The sequence below is a fragment of the Hevea brasiliensis genome, chromosome 17 (genome assembly GCF_030052815.1).
Source record: "Hevea brasiliensis isolate MT/VB/25A 57/8 chromosome 17, ASM3005281v1, whole genome shotgun sequence".
Lineage (NCBI taxonomy): Eukaryota > Viridiplantae > Streptophyta > Magnoliopsida > Malpighiales > Euphorbiaceae > Hevea > Hevea brasiliensis.
Genome location: NC_079509.1, coordinates 30,199,972 through 30,209,285, shown reverse-complemented (window position 1 = coordinate 30,209,285; position 9,314 = coordinate 30,199,972).

Here is a 9,314-nt window from a genome sequence, read left to right as displayed (position 1 = left end):
CAGAGAAGACAGAGAAAGAGGGAAAATCAGTAGAACAGAGTCCTAGTGGTCCTACTGGAAAGAGGAAAAACCATGGGGGACACAGCAGAGGTGGTAAGAAGTTTGGTAGGGGAAGATATTCAGGACAGAAACCTCATTTATCTGGTCAGCAGAGTACCAGAGGTTCCTACCCTCCCCGCCAATGTGAAACTTATGGAAGAAATCATGGTGGGATATGCTACAAGGCTATTGGAGCCTGTTATAACTGTGGAGGCACAAGACACTTTGCCAAGGACTGCACCAGTAGGCGCAGAGTTGGACCATCTCCTACTACTGCAGAAGGGTCAGTTCAGAGGCCTGTCACTAGAAGTTCACAACCACCCAACAGAGGTAGAGGCAGGGGTAGAGGTAGCCCAGCAGGCAGCCAAGGCACAGTGAAACAATCAGATCAAAGACAGCGCTTCAGTCATAATCTATGCAATGAGACAGAGAGAAGAGGCCGAGACATCTGATGTTGTGGCTAGTACCTTCTCAACTTTTAATCAGGATGTGTTTGTGTTATTTGATCCGAGTTCTACCCATTCTTATGTGAGTGCTAGCATCATTGATTGCATTGCTGTTCCATGTACAAAAATGGACTTTGAGGTGCTAGTAACAAGTCCATTAGGACAGGAAGTCAGGGTTAATAAAATGTGTGGGGATTGTCCTTTGGTGATCCAAGGACACACTTTTCTGTCTGATTTGATTGAAATGCCCTTCAGAGATTATGATATTATCTTGGGCATGGATTGGTTAGCTAGGCATCATGCCATGATTGACAGTAGGCTGAAGACAGTCACTTTCGGTCTCCCTCAGTACAGTGATGTGGTAATACATGGGGAGAGGCAGCTATTGCCATCAAACATCATTTCAGCTGCACTAGCTAGAAAAACGATTAGGAAAGGGTGTGAGGCGTACTTGGCACATGTGATAGACACCCAAGTGGAGAGTCCAGCATTGAAGGACATCCCCACTGTATGTGACTTTCCAGATGTGTTTCCTGATGAATTGCTAGGATTACCTCCGGAAAGAGAAGTGTAGTTTGAAATTAATGTTATGCCTGGTGTGGATCCAATCTCTATAACACCATAAAGAATGGCACCAGCAGAGTTGAAGGAGTTGAACGTACAATTCCAATAACTACTTGAAAAGGGCTTCATCCGCCCTAGTGTGTCACTTTAGGGAGTGCCAGTATTGTTTGTTAAGAAGAAAGATGGCACCCTCCGCTTATGTATTGATTACCGGCAGTTGAATAAGGTGACAATAAAGAACAGATATCCATTGCCTTGCATTGATGATCTGTTTGATCAGTTAAAGGGTGCAGTTGTATTCTCCAAAATTGATTTGCGATCTATTTATTATCAGTTGAAGGTGCAAGAGCAAAGTATTCCAAAAACTGCTTTCAGAACTCGGTATGGCCACTATGAGTTTCTAGTAATGCCATTCGGGTTAACAAATGCTCCAGCTGCTTTTATGGATCTGATGAACACTATCTTCAGACCATATCTAGACCAATTTGTGGTGGTGTTTATTGATGACATTTTGATATATTTGAGGAATGCAGAGCATGACAGACATCTGCGAAGTGTACTGCAGACTTTAAGGAAGAAACAGCTATACGCCAAATTATCGAAATGTGAATTTTGGCTAAAAGAAATCTCCTTTTTAGGACATGTTGTGTCAGCTGAACGGATTAAGGTAGATTCCAGCAAGGTATAAGCTATCCTTAATTGGAAGCTGCCCAGGAATATCACAGAAATTCTCAGTTTTCTAGGTTTAGCTGGATATTACCGTCAGTTTGTGAAAGGGTTTTCTATGTTATCTTCTCCACTGACCAAACTGCTTCGGAAAGATGTAAAATTTCAGTGGACAGATAAATGCCAGCGGAGTTTCGATGAGTTGAAGAGGTGTTTAACTAAAGCTGCAGTCCTCACTTTACCTACTCCGGGTAAAGAATACACAGTTTATAGTGATGCTTCTCATAATGGGTTAGGCTGTGTACTGATGCAAGATCGGAATGTCATTGCTTATGCATCACGCCAGCTGAAATCGCATGAGAGGAACTACCCAATACATGATTTAGAGCTAGCAGCTATTGTTTTTGCTCTGAAGATCTGGAGACACTATTTGTATGGGGAGAAATGTTACATTTACATAGATCACAAGAGCTTGAAGTACTTAGGCACCCAGAAGGAATTGAATTTGAGGCAGAGGAGATGGTTAGAACTCATTAAAGACTATGATTGCTTAATAGACTATCAGCCATGGAAAGCAAATATGGTGGCTAACGCCTTAAGTCGCAAGACTATGGCAAGTCTCAGAGTTTGTCCTTTGTCCATGGTATATGAATTGAAAGCACAGCATGCCAGTTTAGAGATTGATAATGAGGGACAGATAGTAGTTGCATAGAATGTACAACCAGTGTTGATTGATCAGATCAGAATGGCTGCTCAGAGTGATGTTAAATATCAGAAGCTACTGAAAGAAGTCCAGCAGGGCAAGAAACTTGAATTTTCTGTGAAAGATGATGGTTTATTGCTACATCAGGGCAGAATGTGCGTTCCTAATGATGCTGAATTGAGACAGATCATTATGAAGGAAGCACATGAGTCTCCTTTTGCTATGCACCCTGGTGGAACTAAAATGTATAGAGGGCTGAAAGAGCATTACTGGTGGATGGGTATGAAGAGAGATATAGCTGAATTTATTTCCAAGTGCCTAACTTGTCAGCAAGTAAAGGTAAAACATTAAGTTCCAGCTGGTTTGTTACATCCTTTGCCAGTACCAGAGTGGAAATTGGAACGGATAACTATGGATTTTGTTACAGGACTTCCGAGGACACAGAATAGTCATGATGCAGTATGGGTTATAGTTGACAGATTGACCAAGTCTGCTCACTTTTTGCCAGTTCGGATGGACTATAGCCTAGAAAGATTGGCCAGATTGTACATAAATGAGATTGTAAAAATGCATGGAGTGCCAGTATCAATTGTGTCTGACAGAGATCCTAGGTTCACTTCTAGATTCTGGGGTAGTCTTTAGAGAGCCCTAGGAACTAGATTGAACTTCAGTACAGCAGTCCACCCACATACAGGTGGCCAGTCTGAAAGAGTAATTCAGATATTGGAGGATATGCTACGGGCTTGTGTGATTGAGTTTGAAGGTATTTGGGATACACACTTGCCTTTGATTGAGTTTGCTTATAACAACAGCTACCAATCAAGTATTGGGATGCCTCCATATGAAGCTTTGTATGGCAGAAAGTGCAGAACTCCCTTATGTTGGGATGAAGTAGGTGAAAGGAAGATGATTGGGCCAGAAATTGTTCAGCAGACAGAGGAAAAGATCAGATTGATCAGAGATAGACTCAAGGCTGCATCAGACCGTCAGAAGTCCTATGTTGATCTGAAGAGAAGAGATATTGAATATGCAGTGGGTGATAAAGTATTCCTCAAAGTTTTTCCTTGGAAGAGGATTATGAGATTTGGTAGAAAGGGAAAACTGAGTCGTCATTTCATCGAACCATATGAGGTTCTGAAAAGAGTGGGTCCTTTGGCATATCGGTTAGCATTACCTTCGGAGATAGCAAGGATACACAATGTCTTCCACGTGTCCATGTTAAGGAGGTACAGATCAGACCCATCTCATGTACTATCAGTTGAAGAAATTGAGGTAAATCCAGACCTCTCCTATGAGGAAGAACCCATAGAAATTCTAGCTTATGAGGTGAAGCAGCTGAGGAATAAACAGATACACCTGGTTAAAGTGCTGTGGAACCATCATTCAGGCTAGGAAGCTACTTGGGAACGTGAAGAGGATATGAGGAGACAACACCTATAGCTATTCAGAGACTAATGCCAGGTAAAATTTCCAGATGAAATTTATTTAAGGGGCGGAGAATTGTAACACCCCTAAGTTCGGTAGTGCGTTCTACTGTTCCAGCGACCAGTGTTATCCAGACAGCTAGGATGCTTAGAACTACACTTAGATATGAATGAGGAGACATAAAATAATGAAATACAAGAAAAGAAAATACAAGAAAAACAAAGGAAAAATAATAGCAAAGAAATATAACCAAGTTAAGTGAGCCGATAACCCTAGCGATGGGTGACCGCATCGGGAAGTCGTGGCGTGGACCGTTGACTAGCCCTGGACCACGGGGAACCCTGAAAAATATTTTTAGGACTTAAATAGACCCCTATTGAAGTATAAATACCATTAGAAATATTAAATAAAATTAAATAATTAGTACAGAGAAAAGTGAGAAATTGAAAAATGGATAAAACTCGGTGTTACCGAAAAATCAGGAATGCAATCCGAACAGGGGCATTGTGGTCATTTGACACCCCGAGTTGTCTTGCGACCTAAATGTCCATTAAAAATAAATAATATTACAATTGGAAAATATAATGAAAAATTGAATTAGTGGTACTTAATGTAAATAGCCAAAAATGGGGTATAAATGGAGTAATTAACACTTTAAAACATATTAAATCATTAAACTATGGTGAGTGGAGCACTATGGGATTAAACAATCACTATGTGGGCAGGTGTAAACCCACTAAGCATTTCATCTTCTTCATTCATTCTTCCATGCTGAAATGAAGAGCTCCAAATCCACCATTGCCGAATTGCTTGAAGCTTCCTAATCTCCTCCATTTCCAACTCCAAACACCAAAGTCACTTCACTAATTTTGATCCCCACCTCACAAGGAAGAAGTAGATACTAAATTCAAGGGAGTTTGGTGAAGATTTAACAAGCCTCATCAATAGGTAAGTTTGTGTTTTTTATTATTGTTTTATTAAAGTTTGTAAGGATGTTATGGGTATTTGATTTATGGAGAGATTTTTGAGGTTTGATGTTTAAAGGGGGATGTGTACTTTTGGCAGCCATGGAAACTCCTTGAAGACAGTTTATTTTTGCTTGTAAATGGTAGATTAAAGGGTTGATTAAATGTTTATGTGTGTAGGAAATTATTTGGGTGATGTATACTTAGTATATGTGAATGTGTATTTGAAATTTGAAGCTTGGAAATTAATGGAATGTAATGCATGAATCGACAGCCTGGTTTGGTGAACCATAAGGATGTTATTTCATGTTTGGTTTATGGAATATTAATGTTGAATTGTAGTAGTTGTTATGGCAGGTTGGGTATATGTATGGTGGTGTGAGGTTGGACATGTAAATGAGAATGATTAGGTGATTAAATTATTGTAAGTGAGTTTGACAAATTCTGCACTATATGGTGTATGTTGAGTGTGATTATAACCTGCCAAAATGATCAACAATATGTTGTAAAATATGTTTAGGTTATGGTACAAACCAGATTGGGTAAGAATGTGTAAATTGGTAAATGCTAAAAGTGATATTTGATGAGTAATAAAGGAAATGTAATAGGGCAGTTAGGTTTTGGGCTTAGAACTTTAAGTGTGTGGCTTCAATTGGTATAAGACCAATTGGAGGTGAAACTAGGCACAAAATGTGCCAACTTTCATGACGGAAGTTTGCCAAAATTCTGCTTGTAAGGTAGCTTGAAAAATGACCAAATCCGGATTAGTGCAATTAAGGCCTGAAAATTGACCATTTGGGTAGCAGTTAGTGTTTAGGCAATAACTCACTCAAAACAGGTCCAGTTGACCTGAAATTTTGACCATGAATAGTTAGGACCTATATCTACAAGTCTTATGAAGACACTAAAGCCCATAAATGACCATAAGCAAGTCAAAAAGCTTGCACAATTTCGGGTCCAAAAACTGGCCGAACCAAAATTGACCTAAAATGACCTAAGTGACCAATTTTGATGCATTTTGATCAGCAATAGTAAAATGACCATAACTTGGCCTACATAACTCAAAATAACCTGAAATTTTTTCCCGCGTGCAATAAGACATAGATCTACAAGTTTGTAGTTTTAACCGAAATCCAAAAACTGAGGGAACTAGGTCGTCCGACTAGGTCAAACTAGTATCCCGGAATCCAGCAAATTGCAAGAAAATGCAAGATACATGAAAATGAATTTTGTAACATGTACCAACTCTAAAAGACTAGTAAATGTAACATATTAGTAACATTAAAACCTAATTTACCTAGAATGCATCGAGGGTCAACATATTAGGTTGACTAAGCAAATAATAGAATTCGGTGAATTAATTATCAAGCATTATCGTTAGAGACAGTTTAAATGACTACTGAAACACTTCAAATTGTATTTCTCAGTTAGCAAAGACTCAGGGAAAGGAAAGGAAACACTGAGTCAAGGCCAGGAGACAGTTATCAGAGGTTTGTGCACAACAGCTATTTCTTTTGAATTTTTCAATTGAAATGAATTATGACTATTTGTACATTATTGTTTTAAATTGTGGAAATGTGTTTGAATGGATACTTATTGCTTGAAAACATTGTAAATGGTTTGAAACTGTGAAAAATTGTTTGAATGATATTGATGGATACTTATTGATTGAAAAGCATTGGAAATGGTTTGAAACCACAGCTATCATTTATATTGATTGTATTCCTCGCTAGCTTGTCTAGTGGGACGAATTGAATTCCCTCTCTGGCTGAAGTGTAGAGGTGTGTGCCTGTTGAGGATGAATTAAATGAGTACTCATATTTTTGCTAGCTAGCTATGTTATTCCTCATTAGTCATCGACTTTTGGGACGAATTGAATACCTCATTAGCCATTGGCTTTTGGGACGAATTGAATTGTGGAACATGATTAAGCTGTGTGTGATTTATTGAGATTCATTGTGAGATTGTAAAATGGAGTTTAAATTCTTTATGACATTCATTGTCTTGAATTTAAGTATGGTTTTAAGTATCCAAATGTGTTAGCTGTTTTTACAGAAATTACGAATAATTCAAATGTGTTAGCTGTTTCACTTAAGTTGAAATTTTTTTAACACCTGTAAATAGTGCTCACCACTATAAAAGAAAGTAAGAAAAGTTTTAAAATCCCTTGTAGTATATTTAATGGGTTATCTATAGACGAAGTTGGTAATTCATTAGGTATACTACGGGATCATGTTATGCCTTACAGAGGGGTAGGGTGTGACAAGCACTGCAAATGTCGCAGTTTCCTGCATAGTTTGCACAGCAGATGGCTGCGATGTTTCAACAAATGGCTGGGGGTATGCCAACTCAAGCTCCACCCCAGACACCTGTGGCACAACCACTGCCTCCAGCCAGACAGTATGATAAATTACTGAAGTATGGGGCTACAGAATTTAAGGGTACAGTGGACCCTTTAGAGGCAGAACAATGGCTTGAAAGAATGGACAGAGTATTTAAGAAGCTGCACTACCAATATGAACTGAAGTTTGAATACTCTGTGTCTCTACTATAAGGGGATGCGTATGATTGGTGGAAGACCATCCCCCATAGCTTGGCTGAAACACCAGTGTTGACCTGGGATGACTTCATCAGAGAATTCAGACATAAATACATCCCAGATGCATATGTTGATCAGAAATTGCAAGAATTTTTTAGTTTGAAACAAGGGAATAGATCAGTGGCAAAGTATGAGAGGGAGTTCTCCCGCTTAAGTCATTATACTAGGAGTCTGCTTTTCACCAATAAGGCAAGGTGCAAGAGATTTGAGATGGGTTTTTGAAGGAACGGAAGCGTGAAAAACATAAGTTTATACCATTGAATTCAAAAATTTTCACCTAGGGTCACATGCATCATGCAAGATTTATTTTTATCTATTTGATTTCAATGATAAACAACATATTAAAACTCTTTTAATATGTTTTTTGATCTGTATTTGCCATTTAAGATTTTAAAATTAATCAGATTAATTTTAGAACCCTAGATTAAATCAAGAACGATTACACTAACCTCTTGATGCAATCGCAGTGTCTGCGCCTTTGAGATTCGTCTTCAGGACACCAGATGTTGTCCCTCTAGCTTGTCCACACCAAGAACACCTATGGCAGCCCTTGAACAGCTTCTAAAGCCTTTTCTATTAATTAGAAATTTAAGTTCTGCCTTTTAAGAGATTAGAGATGTAAACAGGACACTAGAAACAATTCCTAGTGTTCTTAATTCAAGAGATTGATGGCTAATCTCTTTGAATTGATAAGAGATGAAGAAGAAGAGATAAAAACCCTCAAAGTGGCGTGACAAAGGAGTGTGGCTGCTGGTTGTGTTTTATTTTCTCATAACAACACTTAAATAGCTAGGTTAACACATTAAACCCTTGCCACATGTCACCCTTTGATTAGCTCTAGGTTTAAGTGACCCAATCACATTGTGCCAAGTGTCAAACCTATATGTAATCTTGATTTTAATCATCTTACCTGATTAAAAAACATTTAGCAAGCTTATGTGTTATGCCATGTGTCACCATCTCATGGTGCCACTTGTCACACTGCAAAATGACCAAAATGCCCCTGTGTCTTAATTTTGAGTTCTCAACCCAAAATAATTATTTTTCTTCTTCTAATTAATTTATATCAAATATAAATTAATTAATTAATCTCTATAATTAATTTCTCATTAATTAAATTCATATTTAAACACTTTAAATATAAATTTAACTTATATTATACATCCAATAATCTAGATTTGGTTTCAAGTCATGCTAAGGACTTTGCAATCTAATTGCAAACCAAACCTATTTAATTAATCAATTTAAACTCTTTAATTAATTAATTAAATCATATTTAATTAGGTGATAACTTGTGTATGTGTGTGACTTACTAGGCTCATCACTAATTGGCAATGAGACATGATATCAACTCTTAATATCATCAGAACTCTTTCTTACCATAAATGATTTCTCTAAATCTTTTTATGAACCTCATAGACCATGGTTAACACCTAGCATAGCATGCCATAGCCACCCAATTAGTAATAAGGTTTACCTTAAATGAACCTATAATCATATGTTACCATGCACTAGAATCTCTCTGTTACAAAATCCCAACTCAAGCTGGAGTCATGGTTTATGTCAAACTCCATTTGCTATGAATATTATGTTCTCTTTTAATTCCAGTTCTTGATTAAAAAGATTTTCTCATCAGAAACTCTTTTCTGAATAAATCTATCTATCCTGGCCAGGAACTTGAAACATCAAGAACAATTAAATGAACATAGGATTTTATCTGTATTTACTTAGAGGAACAGATTCCATCTTGATCAACACCTACCTCCATATATAACTAGTAGGAGCCAACACATGCCCATATACCCATACACAGTATAAGTATGAAAGCAGTATCAAACTCAAACTACCTATATACAATATAACTATGCTATCTCAGGTCTAAAGATTATATGCACTGATATGATTTA